Genomic DNA, 21,800 nt, shown 5'->3' with positions numbered 1-21,800 from the left:
TCTCCAACTTTGCCGCAGCGCCTCTCCCGTGCCCACCTTTGCACGTAGCAACTGCAGCAACTCCTATCCGGACACTCGATCGGTACACGCACACCAAGAACAACAACAACAACCTTAAACGAAACGAAGAATTATTGGCGAAATTAAATCCAAATTTGCCCTGTAAGCGTGCACACCCTCTGCACTTAATCGCTTCCACAGCGATTAATATCCCATTGCAGGCATCAGAAGCCTTCCGAACCTACGCGCCCAATCGGCGAATGCCGTATGCCGCCGGCTGTACTTTCCCTTCCAGCAGGAGATATTGCTGGCCGTTTTTCGGTGTTCCTCGTAATCTCTAAGACAAGATCCGATTTCCACAACAACAGCTTCCATATCTTTCTGTGCTGTCCTTTGCTTTATAGTTTTGGGTGCCACAAACACTTGTTCTTATTGGAGTTGGCTGCTATCTCGCTCGGCTTGAAGTATCTTTCCTTGCTGCAGCAGATATCCAAATCAATCTTTCGAGAGTTGCGAATTTGGTTTCGAAGCAAAACAACAAAAAAACGAGCTCAATATAAATGGGACGACAAGCTGTTCGGTTCTGCTGCCGGTGAACTTCTTCTCCAGAGGTACTGGACGGTGGACTTATTCGCAGAACACACCACCAGCACCACCATCACCTCCATCCAAGGAATGTCACCCGGTAAAGTGTCCCCGTAGAAAAAGAGAGAGACAGAGAGACAGAGTTGCGAGATTAACAGACCCGAACTGAGCCGCAGAATGCAGATCAGGGAGCAGCAAGCAGACACCCGCGGTCAGATCAATCCAACCAGAAGGGAGCCCGAATCGATCGCTGGATCGCGTTCGAAAGTCGTGGTCGTTGTGGTGATTACCGTGCGCTGATCTCGCTCGCAACCGGTTTGGGACAACGGGCATGATGATAGGCGCAACGGGGTGAATAAAAATACCAAACTCCTTCGCCCGCTCGCGAACTGTGAAAGCCAGCGGTGCACATTCCAGACGCGCACGGCTCACAACCCACGGCCGCGAAAAGTTCCGCCTTTAGCTTGCGTCCAACGAAATATCTTGCGCGTCCGAAATCTTAACCATCGTCTTAGCTGATGCTGCTTTTTTGTGCGCAACGACTAAGCTCTTGCCGGCTTGCGGGAACACAATGTTCGCACAAAATCTTGACAACGACTCCCACCAATGCAAAAATGTTTTAATCATCCCCGGCATCCCACGGGGGCCCGGTTGCAACCTGCATAAACGTGGCAGGAACACACCGTCGTCGTCGTCGTCATCGTCGTCCTTTTCGTCTCTGCGGGCGTGATTTATCCGTTCGCGACACAGGCCTTGGGATTCGGCCCCTTTCCGAGTCCACTCTTCCCTCCCGCTGGTCACCCTGTAAGATGAATGGCTTTCAGATCTTGGTGGGATGATAATGTCGAACCGTCGGTGGTGGTACCAGTGCGCACCAGTCGTGACAGTTTCGGCCCCAAAAGCGAAGAAGAAACAAGAAAAAAAAACGGTGATTTTGTCTTTTTTCCTTCTCCTTACCATTGGAGGCAAATTGATACGAAATCGTCCACCACTGCCGATCTGTTTTTGCAGCATTTTGTCACAAAGTTTCTTGTACAATATTCATAAAAAAGACCAAGAAGTTTTTGAAACACTACTCAACCTCAAACCTTAGAAACCTCCGGACATTTCTACACTAACCAATAAAGAGCATATCATATTGACGTTGCATCACAACTCGTGCATCAACGCGGCTTGCCGAACGTGACGATGAGCGCACACTTTGTCGCATCGGGCCAGCTGATTGACAGCTCGCGCGCCCTGAAGCACACACTCGGCGGCATGTGCGAAATGTGCAAATTTTTGCAAACCGTACCCGGCATTAAGCCGGTCTATTAAGGGACTTGACACTTTTCGGGATGGAGTTGCATCCGACTCGCCGCGCCTTAAACGGGCCGCAATTGAACGGCGAGGCGACGAGCTTTGGGGGAACACTTCACACCGCCACCACACTTCACACTTTGGCAGGAGTGTGCTTATGGCACTCGCCTGGAATGGGGTGCCACACGGGGGTGACAGCGAAAAACTATCTGCCACTAACCGGATGTTGCGCCGGAGTGGATGGCGGGACAGGCAGGGGTTATTATACAATCGCTGCGTTATCGACAGTCTGTTTGTGTGAGGACTTTGATTGAATGTTGAAGCGTAATAAATAGCAACGCGAGCAACCGTTGGTGCATGATTGTTGATTTGGGAGACAAGTGTCATGTGGTTGATTAATTGATTGATTGTCACGCAGATTGCATTACTTTAGGCGTTTTGAAGTGCAAATAAGGACCAAAATGCGCCTAAAGTTATACTACAGGCAGTACAAAGTTACTCTTTTAACAGCAAATGTATTGTAACAGTGTAGTTCTTACCTATATTATTATGTTTATTAGCTTGTTTGTGTTGATAAAACAATAAACAGAGTATCTTCTTCATAAATCTCGGGATGTTTGATTCTAGTAACCCTCCACCGAAGTAAATACAAACAAAGGCCCATACTAAATGGTAGTTGGTAGTTGCAAATCATAACTCGTCTGTTTGCTTGCGATGCTAATTGTTGCAGTTTGTTGTTTCACTTCCAGGAAAGATTACATTTCCCCCCGTCATCATCCGATCTGCGCCCGATTACTACTACTCCCCATCCACAAATAACCAGTGGGCGCCCTTTAACCGTACCACTAAATAAATAATACACCGTAATCAATTTACGCATGCACGCTCGGAGTGCAGATCGGCGATGCGATCGGGCCGACAACGATGAGTGCGGAGCAGTGGCCATGATCTTGCGTTCACCTCGAGATGTTCAGCCGAAAGCCGGCGCCTTGCTCCCTCTCCCTTTTGCCGCCTGCTTATCGCACTTTGCGGATCTGGCAAGCTGATCGATCGTTGCACTAGAAACAACCGCACAAGGACGCTCAATACATACACTTACACACACGTGGCTGCATACATTGGCTGCAGCGAAATGCTCCTGCTGCACACGAGGTTCACTCCCAAACAATGCAGAGCAAGCGCGGGCCACCACTAAACGTGTCCTTTAGTGCCGGTGCGGTTGCTGGGAGAGAGAGAGAGGTCACCGATGGTGTACAACATCCTCACCCTTTGCCAAACGACAAACCGGAGGCATCCCGCCACTCCCCTCGCATTGCATCCCCTGCAAACCGTACGCGGGGTCGCACAGACCACAAGAAGCAAAAGCAGCGATCGCGGGAGGGGGAAAAAATCGGGCGATCGATGCGCGATCGTGAATTCGTTCACCGGGCGCGTACTAAAAAACACCATTAAAATGGAGTGGAGTGTGCAAGCCACAGTGTGGCCAACCGTCCTCCCCCCCCCCTCCCTTCTGTAGGCCACCCTTCATCCTGCCACAACAAGCGAACGATCTCCTCCCCGGCCGATTCGCGGTGGTCGCGCGAAACATGCATTCCACGCAAAATGAGGATAATTTTTTATTATTATTTTATGTTTACTTTTCTTCGCTCGGTCGTTTCGCAAGCGCCCTCCCCATGCTCGGGTCCGATCTTGGGAGGGTTTTTGCTGATTTTATTATACTCTCGCTCTCTCACACACACTCTCTTACTCTTGTTTGCTGCTGCTGCCTTCGTCCCTTTGCCACACCACCCAACCATCCGCCACCGCACAGGATGCATTTCTCTCTTTCCCACCTGCCTTCCTGTTGATCCCTTCCTTCAGGTGGGTTTCAAGCGCGTGTGTCGAGCGTCCACCGTCTCCATCGCTCTGTTTCTGCGATCATTTTCTCATCGATAGGAAGAAACAAATCTTGCGATTTCGAACGGGCAAAGAAATAAAAAACAACCCCATCAAACTGAATCGAGAGATATGTGCAAGAAAGGAGAAAGGATCTGTGTGTGTGTGTGTTCACATTCTTGCCACCCAACATTCCCACCCTTGCGAGCCGCGGATGTGTGTGTGTTGCTGATCGCACGGAGAGAGGGGGTTTGTTTTATGGGATTATCTTGTACGATGGATTTGCTTCCACTGTGTGGGGATGGCATTGCCATTTGGTAATAAATATTATCCCGCACTTACTTACCTTCAGTTTGGTGTTCCGTCTCGCTCGCTCGCTCGCTCGACTTTTTGCTCCTGGAGGGCCACACTCTGAGCCAAACAGCAGAGTGTGTAGTCTTTTAAGTTCGCTAAAATAACAAAAAAAAGGCGCAACGCTTTGGGGCAGTGTGCGTCCAGTGCGAACAGCCCCGGGAGCTAAACAGTTATCGATGGCTGTGAGGGCTGCTAACGTTCGCCGCGTCCTTTCCCTGTTTAGTTCATTAGCAGCCAATCATCTGGAAAGAAAAACAACCCATAAAATAGATGCCCATTAGTAGCTGTTTAGTATGTACGGAATCTATATGTTTATGTCATGTTGAATGTCCTACATAAATCAGGTAATTCGCTTCGGGTCATTTTATGCTGGCATTTAGGGTAAGATAATCCGTCACCAGAATCTATTCAATGTGCTATAATTAAACAAAAAAACTTTAATAAATGTATAAAGCATTCCGCATAACGCTGCCAACAAACTGTTGCCTTACTTCAAGCTTTAATTTCAAAAAATCATACTGAAAAAGAAAACCAATCACACTGATAGTAGGCGTGGATGCAGCATGCACCCTTGATGTTGCAATAAAGTCTTTTATGCAAACGCTAAAGCACACACACTCAGACACATCGAGCCCGCCCCAAACGGATCGAGAAGGCAGAGAATGGCGATTAAAAATGCATAAGAGAGCTCATTCCACCAGTCCAAAATGCACCTTTCGAAAGCAATTAAGACACAGAGAGCAGAGCAGCACCAGTGGATTTGTACACCGTGAACAAACAAACACAAAGGAGGGAAAAGAAAAAGTCAAACCACGGGAATTCTTCCCGATCCGGCCCAAGCGATACGATGCGAGCAGCGCACGGCATACTGCAAATGCAAATACAGAATTCGTACGAAATGGAAATATCATACGTAATGGCCACGTTTCGTTTCGTTCGGGCAAGTGACAAGGGCGCAAGGCGTAAGACATGCCCGGAAGGAGCGACACTGCAAAAACACACACACGTCCACGAGATCTGAGCGGGAAGAGCTGAAGAAGCTAAGGACTCAAAACCCAATGGATTCCCATATCATTTCGGATGTATGGTTAATTGTGAATCGAGCGCTGAAAGGTAAAACACTTTCAGCAATCTAAATCTGCCCCCATGACCATATGCACCGACGAATTGCGACGGAAAGGTGATTTTCTCTCTCCCTCACCTGCTGTCTGCTGGCTGTTGGATCCCTGCGTACGTCCATCCGCCCAGGTGTCGCCTCTTTTTCCCACTATACTCTCTTTTATCCCTTCCCCCCCGATTGCAATGCATTTAATTTGTGCCATTCCTTAAGTCGACGGCCGAGAATCGATTAAAATTCCATCTGTTTCTGCCTTCCTGTTGCTCCAGCCTCCGTGTAGCCGCCATCAACATTCCGGGAATCAAATCTTTTCGGACACTTTCCGGCAGACGGATTAATTTCCTGCAAACGATGCATTTATGCATCGTTCCACCACCACCACCACCACCAACAAGCTGGCCCCTTTTTGCCCTTTTCCCCCTTCCAGCCGGGTGCCGGGTTGATGGCCGGCTGATGGAGTGCACAAATGGCCTGGCGAAATGGCTAGTCTACCCGCACTTGTGAACTTGTCATGACCATGCCTGCCACACACGCTTCACAAAAACGACAAGTTGTGCGATGACTCTGTGTGTGTGTGTTCAAAAATAAAACACACAAAATCATATCACCGGCACACAGCACCTGCGGGAGATTTATGTGTGTGATTGAAGCGAGGGCTTGCAAGGGATTGTGTTGACGCATTTATTGCATATTCGCGAAAGTTCGGATAAGATGCTTCCAACAAACCTAGCCTTCGATCCCGGAACGGGTTTGACACACAGATGTGACAGGTCGGTCTGTCGGTGGGACGGCTTTTTTCCACTAAGCGAGTAGGTTCCACGAGCTAGCTAGCTAGTATCGAGAGTGGCCTCGAAGATACCGACCGATTACGACAGCCGCTTTGGGCCGTTCTTATGCAGCGCTTTCCAAAAAAATTTAACCTGAGCGCATATTAACCCCACGCGATGCTCATAAATCCACCGGGGGCTTGGGAAGCGAAATGCACCGTTGAGTGGGTCGGTCCGTATCCGTAGTAGGGTGTAGGATGGGGCCAGCATCCCACGTTTATCGGGCGAAGCAGAGTGGTTGTGAAAATAAGCATACAATTGCGCTGCAGTTCGCTTGTGTGCGCGCAACGAACAGGCTGAGGTATTTATATTAAAACAGATAAATTAAAGCATCGAGAGCAAGCTTAAAGCGTAAACATATATAGTTTCACTTGTAATGTCAATATGCCTGCTTGGCCCTTGTTTTAGCTGCGAATAGTCAACAAAACATGACATAAAAAATGAGCAATTTTGAGGTCTTCACCTATCATATCGGGCGCATATCATCTTTCAACCCGTTGTCGATGCAGGCAGGCAGTGATCGTCAAACGCCGATTGCCCAACGACAACCACCGGCACCACATTTTGCTCCGGCGACTTCCGGTGTAAACGAGACGCAACCGTCCAGTATCGATTGCCACACATCACCGCACCAATGTGAAAGAAGACCCTCAAATATAACCGATTCTACCTTCATTTTTGTTTTTGCTCATTAATAAAAAATATAACAAAATCCCCCAGCCCCCATTTTTTAATCGAAAACTCATCGAAACCCACCCAGGCACGCGATTTCCCCTTCGATCAGCACGATTCGTTCCGTTGCACTTTCCACGAAATGCAATGCACTGATGCAATCGTGCCAACCCTGCCAACCCCCTGTGTCCGGTTCGGGTCCGGTCAGACGGTTAAAGAAGAAGAAGCAAAAAACCAAAACCATACCACCGAAAAGCCACACAACAAACCTCCCCCCTCCCTGCCCCTCGAACGGCGGAAATTGGTGTCCCTTTCCCGCTCAAAAATTGGGGAAATCACTTATTCAACCCGACTTGCCCAAAACAACAAGCAAACACTTAGCTGGCGCGCGCACCCCAACCCAACCACACAGGGCAAGTCAACCCTTGTCCTCCTCCCTCTCTAGCGCAATACCTCTAGCGGCGACGTCGGGCGCAAAATTTGGGGTGTGTGTGTTGTGCAAAATATTTATTTTTATCGTCTTTCGTCTGCGAACGGTCTGTGAGCGGGCCTCACATACACTTTTGGGCCTGACAACTGCTGAACGGACTGTTTACGATTTTTTTTCCTCTCTCCCTCTTCTCAATTTATACTACCCATTTCATACCTCTCTTTCTCTTTCACTCTGTGCATTTCCGCCACTTGCAGTGGCTAGATGAGGATGCAATTTGTTTATTTCCTTTGCTTTATTTATTTTGAGAAAATGAATGCCAAAAGGGTGGCGAATTATCAACTCATTCTTCAAAAAAAACTGCACTTCCCAGTTGAGCTTTATATACCGAGCAGAAGAAGCAAAAAAAAAACAGGGGACATGGGAAAAGGTCCTGAATGAAATTTTTACGACATCAAAAAAGAAATGTGATAGCCCACTCATAACCGGACGCCAGCAGTATCGTTTTGTTGCCAAATTATTGTCTCATTAATTTGGTGTGCAAATGCACTGCCTCCCCCTCGCAAACGAATGTATCATGCTGGAAGTGCGCGCCGGGCAAGAAAGGGGCCGAATACTATTTATGAGTCATACTCTGCCGGTGGTGACAAGCCAAACATAAAACCACAGCCAAGGTTTTCTACCTCGACATTCGTTACTTTGCGCGAGAATAATATGCACCATGTTGTGTTGGCGATGGGATGTGAATTTTATGCTGCACGATGCTGAGCGAGAAGCGCTGTGCTAGAATCAGAAGGGTTCATCCCATTTGTTTGTTTGTTTGCTGCGTGCGAGCTGCTGACACTGCAACATTCAAGGTCCATGCGATTACGAAAACTGCAACTGGCACGCGTCTTTAGGCGACTTACCACAGACACCACACCACTATTGGGAGCACTATTTTTAATTTTAAACACCTCACACACAGACACGCACACAAGCATCAGCAGTCTGCGGGCGGCAGCATTAGAAAGAAAGTACGCGCGTGGAAAACTGAAATCTAGTGCAGCCAATAGCACCCTGTGCAAACACACCAGACCAGTACCAATGTAGAGGCCAAAGTCATCGGTCCCCCAAAACGTGTGTTTGACAGTCGGAAGTAAGTAACAGGGGCAGCAGCAGCTCGGACCATCGGACGGAGCAGTCGGAAAAATGGGGGAAAAGGGCCATTCACTTTTTTGGCGCTGCACACTGCCACTAAGGGGATGGCTGTGTATTAATAACTGCTTCAAAATCGACACCCGTTGGACGACTGTTGGATCATGACCAACGAAATCGAGAGAAAAAACCCTCCCGAAAGGGCTCAGTCCATCGAGCTAGAACGTGTGGAGTAAGCGGCGAAACCTTGAACTATAAAGATAAATTGGAATCGATTGAATCCATATTTTTATCTTGCCTTTTTTCAATGGCCATAACTGAAGTGAAAATAAGCGATAAAAAAGACAAGGTCCTGCGATTTCAACAAGTTTGTTCTGGAAAAACAGTTCAGGGTAGAACAGTTCCTTTCTAATTGACAACCCATTTTAAAAGAGGTTGTTTACGTTCAACATTCCGGCAGTATTTTTCACTTAAAGTTGCAATGTGCATTCCGGCATTCTTCACCAAATAGGTCATCCTCGAACCCTGTTACACCATTCGGCCCAAACCACGCATATACCCAAACCCCACGCCGAAACCGTGCGCACCGAAGAACACGACCACTTTGCAAGTGCGCTCCATTACGATGCGAGCAAAGTTTATTGCAAACTGCTGGAAAGACATTAGACACACGGCACACCCACTCGGGAAAACCGAGAGGACACCCTCCCCTGGCACCGATCCCATGGCACCGATTGGTTGGTTCCACTTGAGCGGACAGAGAGGATGGCGACTAAAATCTAGATATGTGTCAGAATCAGTATCGTCCACTCTCGCTCTCGAGTCCGCGCGGAGTACGGTGCGGGTAACTATAATTAGTTCATAAGCAGTAGCTACTACTGCTACGTGGACGACCCGAAAAGCTGAATCCGCCCGCCGTAGGTTGGTCAACCCTCTGTGGTACTGGCGAGACCGCCCCGTGTGTGTGAGTGTGTCAGATGTGTCAGTTTGTATTGAAACGTTAATTTACGAAAACGACTCCTCCGACGACAGCGACACAGCAAGGCAGACAGCAACAGGGAGAGGGCCCCCGACAGGGTGGACAAACTTCAGCGTAGGCGATCGGTCGTCGGTGGTGGCAAGTGTACCATAACATCATAATACCGTACGGAAGAGGTTGGACTAGTTTTTGGATTGTTCGGGTGTAGTTCAACTCTTGCACAAGAAGATTTTTACTGCGTCCGTTACACATTTCAACCCTTTTACAGTATCTTATCAGGTTGAATTCTTCGGGAATTAATCTGGTGTCAAACTTCAAGACCTACTGCCTGCAGACTACTAGTGTAAAGCCTTCCCAAGCCAAACAGTCAGCCAGTTAGCGTTAGTGGGAGCATGCTCCACTTACGTCAGCCGTTGGACACGCTCTCGGCCACCACCGATGAGCGTGTCATTAGTTCCGTACCGTGTATCGTAAGTTCACTCAGTTCACTCAGTGGCGTCGTAAATTTAGCGTCATAATTTACAGCACTAACGAACACGCCCGCGCACGTGTGTGTGTCCACATTAGTTTCTAACCATCGCTTCCTGACAGCTTCACCTCTGCCCTGCAGGCCACAGCAGTGCCCTGTACCGAGAGAGGGTTGGCTGGCTACGCTCTTCATTCTATTGTTAATTAATTTTGCAAACCTAGCACCACTCTCCGGCCAGTCGGGCGGGCGGGCGGGTTGAGACGACACACACACACACTGATGCATGTGATGGTGCTGCACAGGGGATGCTGTGGGTCCTCCCCAACAAGAAGATACAACCGCAGGTTAATGGAGATACGCCATGCTTTTAACATTGCCATTGTTGCCTGTTTCTGTAACTGCACTCCCCACAGCTGAACTTGCAAATCAATCACAGGCAGGCATGGCTGGGTGGATGGCTTCTTTTATGGCTGCGGTGCAATTACTTCTCACACACTCACACACTCACACGTTGACGCCTCAGCGCTTGACTTTTACTTCCAAGATTTATGGTACGGTTTTTGGCACGGATATGATGCCTTCTTTCACCGGGTGCCATCAGACTACTGGAGCTGTAGGTGAGCTGCCCCCCAAGGTAGGCAATTAATGTGGAAGCTTCTTTTCCCCTGATTTTTTTACAGCCATCACTGCCAATCAGTGTATTTTTGCTAATAAAAAGCCAGCAAAAAGGCACATTAATGCTTCGCAGGTTTCGTAGCTGCCCGGGCGTGTTCCCCAAGGCCTCCGTCAACTGTTGCGCACGATGAAGATCGACCGTGGCATACCAAACGAAGGGAGAGGGAGAGGGGGGGAGCAGACGCTTCAGCTACTTCCTGCACCGTGCACGAAACATTCGAATGCCATCCCAGGAGGTATTATCAATTAAATTATGCCGACCGTGGCCCTCGACCGGGCGGCACCCTTTTGACGCGCATCCACGGTGACTCAGAACACTGCTGGTCCTGTGATCGGATTTGGAATTATGCTGATTTCTGCGTGCCCGCTCTACGATGGTACGACCGACCGATGCGCGGTCGTAAACCGTCCAATCGAGACCGGGCCCCATTCGAATCGGCCATGTATCTAATCCCGAAATGGGATCGACATTTGCACGGTATTAAAATAAACGATTCCGGCCACAGAGCTTCGACCGTGCTGCGATTGGGACGCACGATCACGATAAGCGTCTCGAGCGGGGGGGTCATAAATGCTGAACCATCATCGGAATGGGGGGGAGCCAAAACGATCGTAAAAAAGAAAAACCTATCAGACACATTTCACGGTGTTAGAGCGGGGCAGCCCGGAGACACATTTCGGGCTCGTTTCGCATGTGAATTATATGCGCCATCGCTTCGAGAGCGGTCGATTTTTGGTGATAATAAATCGCTTTCCTGTTTTGCTTCTTCACTACACTCGAACCGAAGCCGGTTAGCCGGTTCCATTTGTCATCAAAAAATCAATCCACCCCCCAAAAGGGCGATAAATAATCATTGAGGCTCCACAGCAAATCTCAGCGCGCGCGCGCCCGCCATAAATCCATGACTAAGTGGCGGTTTATTAGCAACCAAATAGTGCTTAAATGTGCGGACAAAATGGAGAGGAGTACAGCACCGGATACACTCGCCCAGTGTCATCAAACGTCTAGACTAAACAAATAACACACCAGAAAGTGGTGCTTCGAGTGTCGAGCAATGGCACAACAATAACCTGCACACACACACACTCACACACGTCCGGAACAAAACATCCCAAAAATCCACTCGTTGGCAAAGTTGGAAATAATAAGGCCCCTTTCCCCCCCTTTTTTGGAAGGCAGCGCTTAGCGCCATTAGAAAACGAGAATCAAAAACCCCTACCCTGCCCACCAATGGACGGGAATGGGTACCGTGACGCACCGATGCACCTAAAGAAAACAACGGCCACCCTCTTGCTCCTTCCCTTTCGGGTTCGGAGTACAAAAGGCCGGCCGCACCGAGAACTGCACTGTATGCAAAGTGCGGCGTGCGAGTGCATCAAACCATAACAAGCGCAAGCCAAGCACGCCCCGAGTCCCCATTAGCTCGGTTGCGTCTGTTGCGTCGTCGGTTAGTTCTTCCGCCCCCACGCGGGAATGTATGTGTACCAATCTTCTCTCAGGCAGCAGTGGCAGAGATGCAGATATTCTCTAGTTGTTCGCTTGGAAACAACCGCTCTTCCTCGTTTGCTGCTTGCTGCATCTCCCGCCCGAACGGGTGTACCGGGCCCCATTGACAGTAGCGGTTAAACATACTCACCACCGACCGGCACACACGACAAGGGTATACGCGCCGCATACACGACAAGAATGCTTAGAGCGGCTGGCAATTGAAAATGCATTTACGATGATTATGATTATTGTTGTCGCTGTTGCGTCTCTACCCTACCCGCAGTTCCGGGGAGAGAACTACGTTTTTATCGCAATTTTGTGGCCGCGCAGACGACGCCGCCGCCGGAAAACAGGGAGGTTTGCAGCGTTCTCCCAGAAGCAAATAGCCGGAAGGGGCACCCTGTTGCCAGTGACCGATCGGAGGAAGACATTCTCCCTGGAGGGAATGTTGCCCGCTTTGATCCTCCCCACAGCTCGCCAAAACGGTCCAAACGGAACCAAAACAGAAGGAAAAGGTAGTGCAAACAATGGCACCGACCAAACCGACGGCAGCATTTACTAAAGTTCCTCGAGCGTACAGCAGAGTGCCACCGAACGTTTGCCGGTGTGATGTGGCGCGGGAAAGACAAGCAGCACTAACCGTTGGTTTGTAATCGATAGTTGGTTGCCGTGTCTTGGCTGCTTCAGCCGTCATCTTCATGACGAACGGGAAACGCGGCAGCTATGTTTGCTGTCATAAATCTCTGAACACGAACACGGCAATCGCTTAATAGCGGCGACAGACACTGGGGGCACCACATCGGGACCGATTATTGATTGAGGCGGATTGACAGTTATGACCCATCCGGAACGGTGCGAAACGCGCCGACGTCAAACGCGACATTGGGTGTACAGGTTGGGGTTTGGGAAGCGGTAGACACCGCGGACGGAAAAACTCGACCCGATCGTCGGCCGGCTCGATCGTTAGCATATGAGCTGCTTAAGTAGTTCATTATTTATTTAAAACCTTCCTTCTAAACGGCGGTGCACAGCGCTTGGTTGTGTTTTATTAATCCTCCACCGCAGTGCGCCCCAATGAGCCCCTGGTGTGCCCCTTAAAACGGGCGCTAGGTGCAGTTCCAACGACTCCCAAGCCGTCCCCGAGCGCACACGCGCTAAACCCTATCGAGCTAAAGCGGTACGGAACGATCAGGTTGGATATTTATGGCCGCTTCCTTCTTTCGACGGCTACCGAAATCAGCCTTCTTTGCCTCAGAGCCAGTCGTCACCGACTGATGGCTTGCAAACGCTTTGATGCGCAACGCGACGCGGCATAAATCTTCGAAAACGATCGCCCCTGCCATCCACATCAACACACCCGGTCACACGCCAATCTAACCGTGGGCAATTGGAACGGCTTTTGTAGGTATGTCTCCCGGGTGTGTTTCTGAGTGTTTCTTTTTACTAACCATGAACAATTTTGATCACCTCCCGTGTTGTTTATTTGCTTGCGATAGCCGGTTAATAAATTGAATCTATTTCTAACGCAACGTAAAGCAGCACCTTTGCAATGCGCGTAAACAAACATACCTAACGAGATGCTTTCGAAGTGAATAAACGCCTCTAAATGAGGCGTCAAATTGGGGCAGAACTATGTCAATTGCATCGTTTCTCGTTATAGCGCTGTAAGACACTGAAGACATTTCAGCAGTACACATGGCACATAGCTACACAACGACTCTGTGGGACTGGTGCACAACTACCTCCTCAGAAATGCTTGGATCCAATCGCTCCGCCGCATTCAACCAACGCCTACCAACTTCCGGCCCAGCGAGTGATCGATAACTGCAGGCAAAACACGCAAACAACGTTGCCCCATTCTGTGTCGGTGATCTCTGTTGCGATTTGGACGATCACATCACTCGTACCGATCCAGCTGCAGGTCGCCAAAGACCTGCACATGTCACCACAGGGCCTGTGGGGAAGAAATGCCGCGTGCGTAGGAAACTGAAATCTGAAATTATTGCGCGTGTCGCACAGCTTTGCACAAGCTAGCGTGTGCAAATAAATCGACGAGGCGTCATCGACTCTGGTATGAAGTATGAACATGTGACATTGCCTCTGCGACGCTATGATCTAACAGGTGGCACGTGAGCGAACACGGTACGCAGATTTAAAGGCTAATGTATGCCAAAGTGTGCCAACAAATTGCACGCAAATCTTACATTGTATCGTCGGCGGATCTGTACGATCGCATCGGGCGATAAACAACCAACATGCCGTGCGGCCAGGTGTGTACATTTCAATCAAGAGAGCGTTTAAGAGATCTTCCAACGCTGGTAAAATCGGCATCATCATTGGCACCGGATCGCTACTACAGCTGCTTGTCCCTTCGCCCAAAGCTGGACTGTCTCGATCGCTCCCCCCATTTACCTCCGAAAAGTACCGTTCGTTCTGTTATAAATAGCTTCGCCAATCCTCACCAATCAGCAACATGGAATACCCCCTCCTTGCGACTTGGAATGTTCTTGGCCCAGTTATCGACACCCGCCCGTGCCCGACATGGTTTGCAATGGAACCGGGCACCTGAAAACTGCACAACATAAGCGAACGCAAACACACACACACATTAATCGCACAACTGGAACAAGCGACGGGCCACTAGTTGTTCCTGTAGTCGCACTCTTCCCAGTAGTCGCCCCGCCAATGCCCGTGTGTCGTCTTTCGCCCAATTTCCATGTACGGCTTGTTGGCGAACAAGAGCAACTTTTCCGTGTGCTGCCTGCTCCCGACAAAACCTAATTCGCTTTTGCCCTGAAAAACCTGTCTCCCGCGTGCTGTGTGTGTGTGTGTGTCCCCAGTGTTCGCTTCTTCAACCCGCGAGTGCTTCCGATCGGGAAAAGGATCAATCACCGATGCCCTGCACGCGTTCGGCCGACGACGAAAAGACGCCCGGACTAGGTACCACCGCCAGGAGTAGCCTTCGTCGATCCCTTTTATGGTTGTAGATCAGTTGCAAGCGATAGCAGCCAACACAGAAGTCCCGTTCGATGGACAGGCTGCTACTGTGCCCGAAGGCTACACAGGCCTTTCCATCCAGAAACCAAACCACATTCCGGGTATGCGTCTGGAGCGGTCAATCAGGAAGGTTCGCCAGCCACAAACGTGTCGGTTAATAGGGCGACACTGGCGTAAGCGGCTCGGAAGCGGAGCTTGAGACCATTTGGGTCCTAAACTGTTTGCGAAAGCATTTACATGGAAAGATCCCCCTCTTGTACTCACAACTCCGATCGATATTGTAGTAATCGAACATCCGACGCATATCTTCGACAACATACATCAATCGGAATGGGATGCTATTGTTAATGGAGGAAAGAGAAACACACCCTAAATCCCACTCTGCCCATGACCTTCTTACTTGTGGAACGACGACCAACCAAAACACATCCGACCATACTCCAACTGATCATTATCGGCTTAATCGGTGTTTTGCCGCACGGGGATATACCTGCAGCTCCCAAACACTGGTCCGCCGATCGATCGAGGTCGAAGATCATCGATCCGTTAGAACGGGGCGGTCGGTCGGTCGGCGTACGGTTTTGTAGTCGTGAGCGGACCCCGTGAGGCATCAAATATTCGGGAAGCGGGTTAATACGATAATCGAACCGCTGCAGCCGTACAAGTTATTCATGCTCAAGTGGCTTCACCCAGGCCGCACGGCACAACCATGAGAACCGAGAGCCCGGGCTCGGAACAACAACACCAATAAAAAAAAACGAACCAAACTCAGAGGTCATATTCATACTGCGGTCCACCTCGGTACAAAGAGCGAACCGATATACCGTTAAATTGGTTTGAAAAAAAGGGTTTATAAATAAATAATGCATGCAGGGGGGAGATTGGAGGCTTTCTCTCTCTCTCTCTATAAAGCGGCATGTTATATGCCGTTTGCCGGCTTACCGCACACGGCACACAGCACAAGTTAAGCAATTCAACTGTGCAATTGCCCATCGGTTCAAACTTCCAGATGACAGGTAATCCGCCGTTGGATTCGCCGCACCAGACGCAAACCGCACATAACCCACACAGCGTTTGCCGCTGCCGTTGCTGCGGGAATGTTTGTAATGGTTGTACTTATTGACGATTATGACTTTCTATGGCTGCCTACCGTTTTATCGATCCTGCCCCTGTGTCTGAAGAGGAGGGCAGAACCGCAGCTCGATCCGTCCGGGATGAGTATTGGCATCATTGCAAAGCCTGACACTGGCCTTTGAATTGGAGATACCGAGGGTGTTGCTGCACCGATACTGCCGAAGCTGTGAAGCCCGCCTTTCACTAACCACACGGCAGCGAGACCACCCATCGATGCTGGTGCCGGGTTTGTGCAAGATCGTTCAACATATTTCGCGATGGAAATCTTACCGCCGTCTTGATACTATCCGGAGCCGGAGCCTGTCGTTGGGCCAACGGTACCCCGAAGCTACACGATCGACGGAAACGCCAACAAGAACGGAATGACCACAATAACCACCAAAAAAACAACAACCTTTTCCATTCGCGCATGGAGCAGCCATTCTGCTGGACACCGCCAGTGGTGGACATTGTGTAAAAGGGGCGAAGGAAATTAAAGGTGCTCAGTTGAAGCTGTTCCTTTAATCGCTTCCCATCTGCTTTTTCCCCATTTCAATTTTAAAATCTAATTGGCAAACAACCCACCGCGGCACCAGTCTCACCAGCCGCAAAACATTCCAAATGTCAATGACATCCATGCACCAGGCAGGAAAGTCAATTAAAGCCTGAGCAATATGGCCAACTTCTTAGGCTGCACACGGACCCTTCGCGCGCACACAAACACACGCATTGGCTGTGGCGCAGCGCATAAAACGCATACGGTGTGGTCGATAGCGTTGCGATAACATACGATCTACCATCCCTCCCGGCCGAAAACGACCGGCCCTGTCTGTACCCCCTTTGGTATCCCTTTTCCGAAACCGTGCAGGCAAAAAGACTCCGCAGGTAAGTGTGCACGCGGAGACGATCGTAAAAGTTTATCGTGCCCATAAAAACTTATTAATGAAGATGATAGCAGCATCAGTGCGCTACCACCTTTTTGGTTTGGATTGCTGACTGAAGATGAAGAAGAAGAAAAAAACGGATTGAAATGCATCTTCAGTGGATGGAGTAAAAAAAACGAAGCGTAATTCAAACACTACTTGCAAGTGCTTCGCGTGGACAGGGAAGGATATTGATTCTTTCGAATAAATAAAACCTAATGTCCATCGTGCTCTGTTGCTGTTGCCCCTTTTAGCTGGTTCAGGCTAACGGCCCCGACTCACTTAAGCGGTATTGGATTGGACCATCTAACTTCACGAGAGCACGTGAAGTACACGATTAGACTCCATTAGATGCTGCACACGCCAAAACGCACTTAACGCTGGGATGGTGCAGAGCAGGAGTAAGCGCACACATTGCCACACATCGTTTCCCATCGCTTTCTTTTCGCCATTTACGTCCCACGCCACACCATCCCCGAGCGGATTATAATCGAATCATTAGGAAAATTAAATTCCTTTTACCCGGTTTTACCATCCCCAAGGAACACGATTCTAAGCTGCACGGTCGAGAGGCAAGCCACACAGTCGTCCACAGCGCCCGACCGGTCAGCCGGCAGGAGGAGCCAATTGATAAATGGAATAAATGGCAAAGCAGTAAAATAAACTTTGTTCTCCGCGGGCAAAGGAAAGACAAACACGAACACATGCGCGGTAAAATTGCTATGTGAGCGTTGCACTTCTTAATTCAATTTCAACCTTGCTGTGGCAGCGTGCTTGTGGCCAAGCGGATGCAGCCGGCTCACACACAGAGCGAACGAACCGATCGGTAGCCATACGGCACCACCACCATCGGCAAATATCATAACCGTTACGGCCATGGAAGACTGACACCGGACAGCATTGAAGATGGTGGGTAAAGAAATTGGTTGCACGCTCCAGCAAAGTGTGCTTCAGAGCCCGGTGGAACTCGTTAGTGCAAACAACTGACCACTGCAACATGCTTTCCTAAAAGCTTTCAGCACGTGGGTTAGAAATCGGGGAAAGAGTGCATTTTTGTTTTTGCTGTTATCATCTCTTGATAAAGTTTCCGAGTTCGTTGCTAAGAACACAAAATTAAGTTTGTCGACAAGTCGGCACACTTCAAACTCTATTGCTGCTGGAGCGATGGACCTTTTCCACCACGATGGACGTTCGAAATCTGCAATTTTTCATACAATTTTTGACACAATCTTTGCGCCACATCTTTATTGTCACACACAGCCACCGCTGCATCAGCGCCATCGGAATAATGGTGCCAGAAGCACTCCCGCGCTTGGAATAACCTCACTTTTGATCATTAAAAACCTACTCCAGAGCACAATACACACACCAGCTGGGCTCATTAAAATTTGTGGTCTATAAAAACCTGGGCCCACTTCACTGCTCGGCAGTTCTACAGTTTCGCAGGTCCGCAAAACATCGGCGCCAAAAGGTTCTTCGCGTTTTCCGTTACCTGCCACCGTAGAATTCAGCCACGAAGAGACAGGTGAGCAGTTCCGCGGCTGGACACCAAGGTACCTGAAGAAGAGGTCAGTTTGGTGAATTTTTAAACCATTTCCATTCGCTGATTATAAGCACCACCCTTTCAGAACATTTCGGCCAATGGTGGGGGAAATGCTTTCCAAAAAAGCATCGTTAATCGTCTACTTTACGCCCAGCATCCTTAGGGCCTCGACACAGACGCTCCCACCACACACTGGACGCTGTGTCCGCAATGCGGTTGCGGTACGGGTTTGGGAGCCGGGAGACATTCTTTGAGGTTAGAATTGAATGGACTGTAGCGGCTTTTACGAGGGCACGCACTGGGGATGGGCAGAGGAAAAGTTAATGAGCCCAAACCGCGGCGCTACACAGAAAGACATAATTCTATAATGCCCATTCAACCAACCTTTCCAGGGCGGGGGGGGTCCAAGCCTCACTCTTCCCCCCGCTCCATCCGGTGGTCAGTAATGGAGCCATTTTGGCGTGGGCGGAGAAGGTGGTAAATTCCACACCGCAAGCGAGAGACATTTCATTTCCGTTTGTTAATGTTTGCAAATAATCTCCGCTCGGTGGCACCCATCAAAAAGACACGCAGACGACGACGACGACGACGACGAAAACACGGATGCGAAATGATGAATAAAACGATGTCATAACGATGTCCCACAATGAAGGACGGTAGAGACGTGGTTGGAGAATAAATTGCGGGCCCAAACTTTTGCCACCATAGCTTTGCAGAGCTCCGACACCGCAACCGCGACGATAATATGACCCCGCCCGGGCGTGCTTTGCTCACGGTTTGGAGGTTCATCTTTTGCTCACATTTACTTCCCAAACCACTGCCAACTGCCTCCGCAAAACAGATGGAACATTCATTCGCTGCTTGAGGAGGATGAGAAGAGCTAATCGAAAGACCTGTTCCATCTGGCGGGCTCGTTTGTAATCGTGATCTCCGCTTATGGACAGGATAGTACGCGACATCCTATACAGCGTGTGTCTGCCCCGCAGTAATCGTGAATTAGCGCACTGATTTGGAACAGATTTACAACCCAAGGGTAACTGGTTCCAACGCACCACCCACAGCATTTGAACAAGTGTCCGACAGCCGGGACAGGAACTCCATAAATATCATGGATCCCAGCATACAACGCGTGCCACGGATTCCTCTAGCCGGTGGCGCTAATTTTTGTCGAAAGCTGACAAATGTTTTCGCATCTGTGGTTTATTCGTGGGGATAGTTTTTAATGTCCCCAGATCCGAGTGGGGCAGAATACGGCATCGTACAGCATCATGTTGGGGACTGTCATGTCCTCTCTCTCTCTCTCTCTCTCTCTCTTTCTCACTCGCTTTCAGCAGCAAACAAGATGACGCAAGATGCAAACAACACCACCGTTTTGTATGATTTATGCGTCCTATTAAATATGTGTCAAGTGTGCCGAAGCCGAAGAAAGCAACGGGAGCAATGTTTGCAAACCTTTTTGACCGGCTTGGCTCAAGACGAGCTGTTTCAACAAACCACGATCACACTGCCACGATCACGAGCAGCAGTATAAGGTGCAATTTTTCAGCACAATCTGTCAAAACACGGTTTCCCCCTCTTGCGCGGTGTAAATGTTTGCTCAGCCGTGCTACTAACCTCCTGATCGGAGGGAGAAAAACATTGAAACCGTACATAAGTAGGCACCCAAGACACACAGACAGAAAAAGAGGGAGAAAGAGACATAAAAACAAATTGGGAATTCTGGTTGGTTGGGCGATTGGAGTAGTATGTCCGCTGCTGGGAGGTCTTCCGGACACGCGTATGTTAAGCCCATCGATTTCTCGCACTTGAAATTCGTATCCAAAGCGACTCGAATGGTAAATTAGCACCACTTGTTGCGGTGATCAGCTTGCTCGATAGCGAGAGTTCCTTCCTGAAGCTGCGGTATGCGTGAGGTAAATCGAAGCAAAAGCATTTCAACCACCATCCACTGCAAGATCTTCATCATCACATTCCCCAGGTTGGGACCCGCACGTACTCCACAAAGTAGGGGAAATGATCATTAGTGGTAAATCAAATTGGATTAACGCCATTGACTAGAGAGGCGATGCGGCCAGCATTAACCGCAACCAATTGAACATTTCGGAATAGATGCCGGAAGGGTTCGAGGCTCACGAGAATGGTGTGATGACATTTGTCGTGCTTCGCTGCGAAGGCGGAAGTTGACGACCTCCCACGTGATGAAGACCGATCAAGAGATGTTGGGATGTCTTTGGAGAATGTCAATCGATGAGAACTACGCGATAGAAGGATTGGTATCAATGAATTGTTTTTGTTTTTCATTAGAAGCTTTTTACAATACCATTAGCAATCCACAAATATATTCACAACGATAGAATTGCTGTAAACTATTCAGGTATTTCCTTAAATCTCAAAAAACCTTGAGCTTTATGTGGAACACCTTGAGCCACTCATTCGGGAATATTTAGACACTGATCTTTCCTTCTACCATCCCAGCGTCAAGCAGCTATTTATAACCGTCCTTCCCTCCTGCAACACTACCATAGAATTTTGATGAAATCATGCACTATTTACCGTACGTGAGGTCTGAATAACTTCCGCCAAATCTTATTCCCATTCGCTCTGCAACTTGGGCAGTAACGACACGAACATTCTTGTCATACCTCTAACCTCTAAATCTAGATGATACTCTCCTCTCTTTCACCACCACTTTATACTTCCTCGTACGTAAGGAAGTTGTCCATCATTTCTTGCAGCAGTGAGACAGCAACTTACGACACGGTAGAATTTCCGTACCAACCACACAGCTGTTACATGATCAGCCCTGGGGCTGCCTAGGGAAAATTCAAATGTAGCAAACCTTCTTTGCATAGTTTTGTGCGAAACTTTCCCATCCCAAACTCCATCCGGGACACTGGCGAACGCGTGCTTCATCGACCGTATGTTACAACCGTTTCGTTGTATCTGCGGGGCGGGAGAACAACTGCTATTGAATAACGAAGCACAGTTTAGCGACAACAGGTAAACAACAACGACGGGTGGAAAAACAAAAAAACACAAAAGGACATGGAAAATTTTCCAATTTTCCAAAAGCTACTCTCTCGCACGGGTAGTAGCGCTATCCTCTCCTCCCCAGCTCTTCAGGCTGTGGCTGTGTTCCACTTTTGAATCGTCCACAAATCTCCGTCCACACAACAAACTGGGACGTCGTCCTCGGAACGGTTCCATCCTATATTACACTACCACCGCCACCCAGCAGCAGCCGGGGCTCGAGGGGGCCCAAGGATCCAACCCGCTCTCCCAGTGCACTGTCAGCACTATTTACATTTGCCGGTTT

The 21,800-nt window shown here is 49.2% G+C and overlaps 1 protein-coding gene across 13 annotated transcripts in view; it reads right to left on the bottom strand.

Moving 5' to 3' along the window:
* LOC120895890 (interference hedgehog-like) overlaps positions 1 to 21,800 on the bottom strand; it is an 80,534-nt gene that overhangs the window by 18,969 nt on the left and 39,765 nt on the right. For all 13 annotated transcript variants that reach the window (XM_040299610.1, XM_040299607.1, XM_040299606.1 and 10 more), the window contains one exon: positions 4,106 to 4,355. The gene's annotated coding sequence lies outside the window, so the exon portion shown is untranslated. The remainder of the gene's footprint in view (positions 1 to 4,105; positions 4,356 to 21,800) is intronic.

This window comes from Anopheles arabiensis, chromosome 2 (genome assembly GCF_016920715.1).
Source record: "Anopheles arabiensis isolate DONGOLA chromosome 2, AaraD3, whole genome shotgun sequence".
NCBI lineage: Eukaryota > Metazoa > Arthropoda > Insecta > Diptera > Culicidae > Anopheles > Anopheles arabiensis.
Note: the sequence above shows the minus strand (reverse complement) of the source record. Positions and strands in the feature narration are given on the sequence as shown.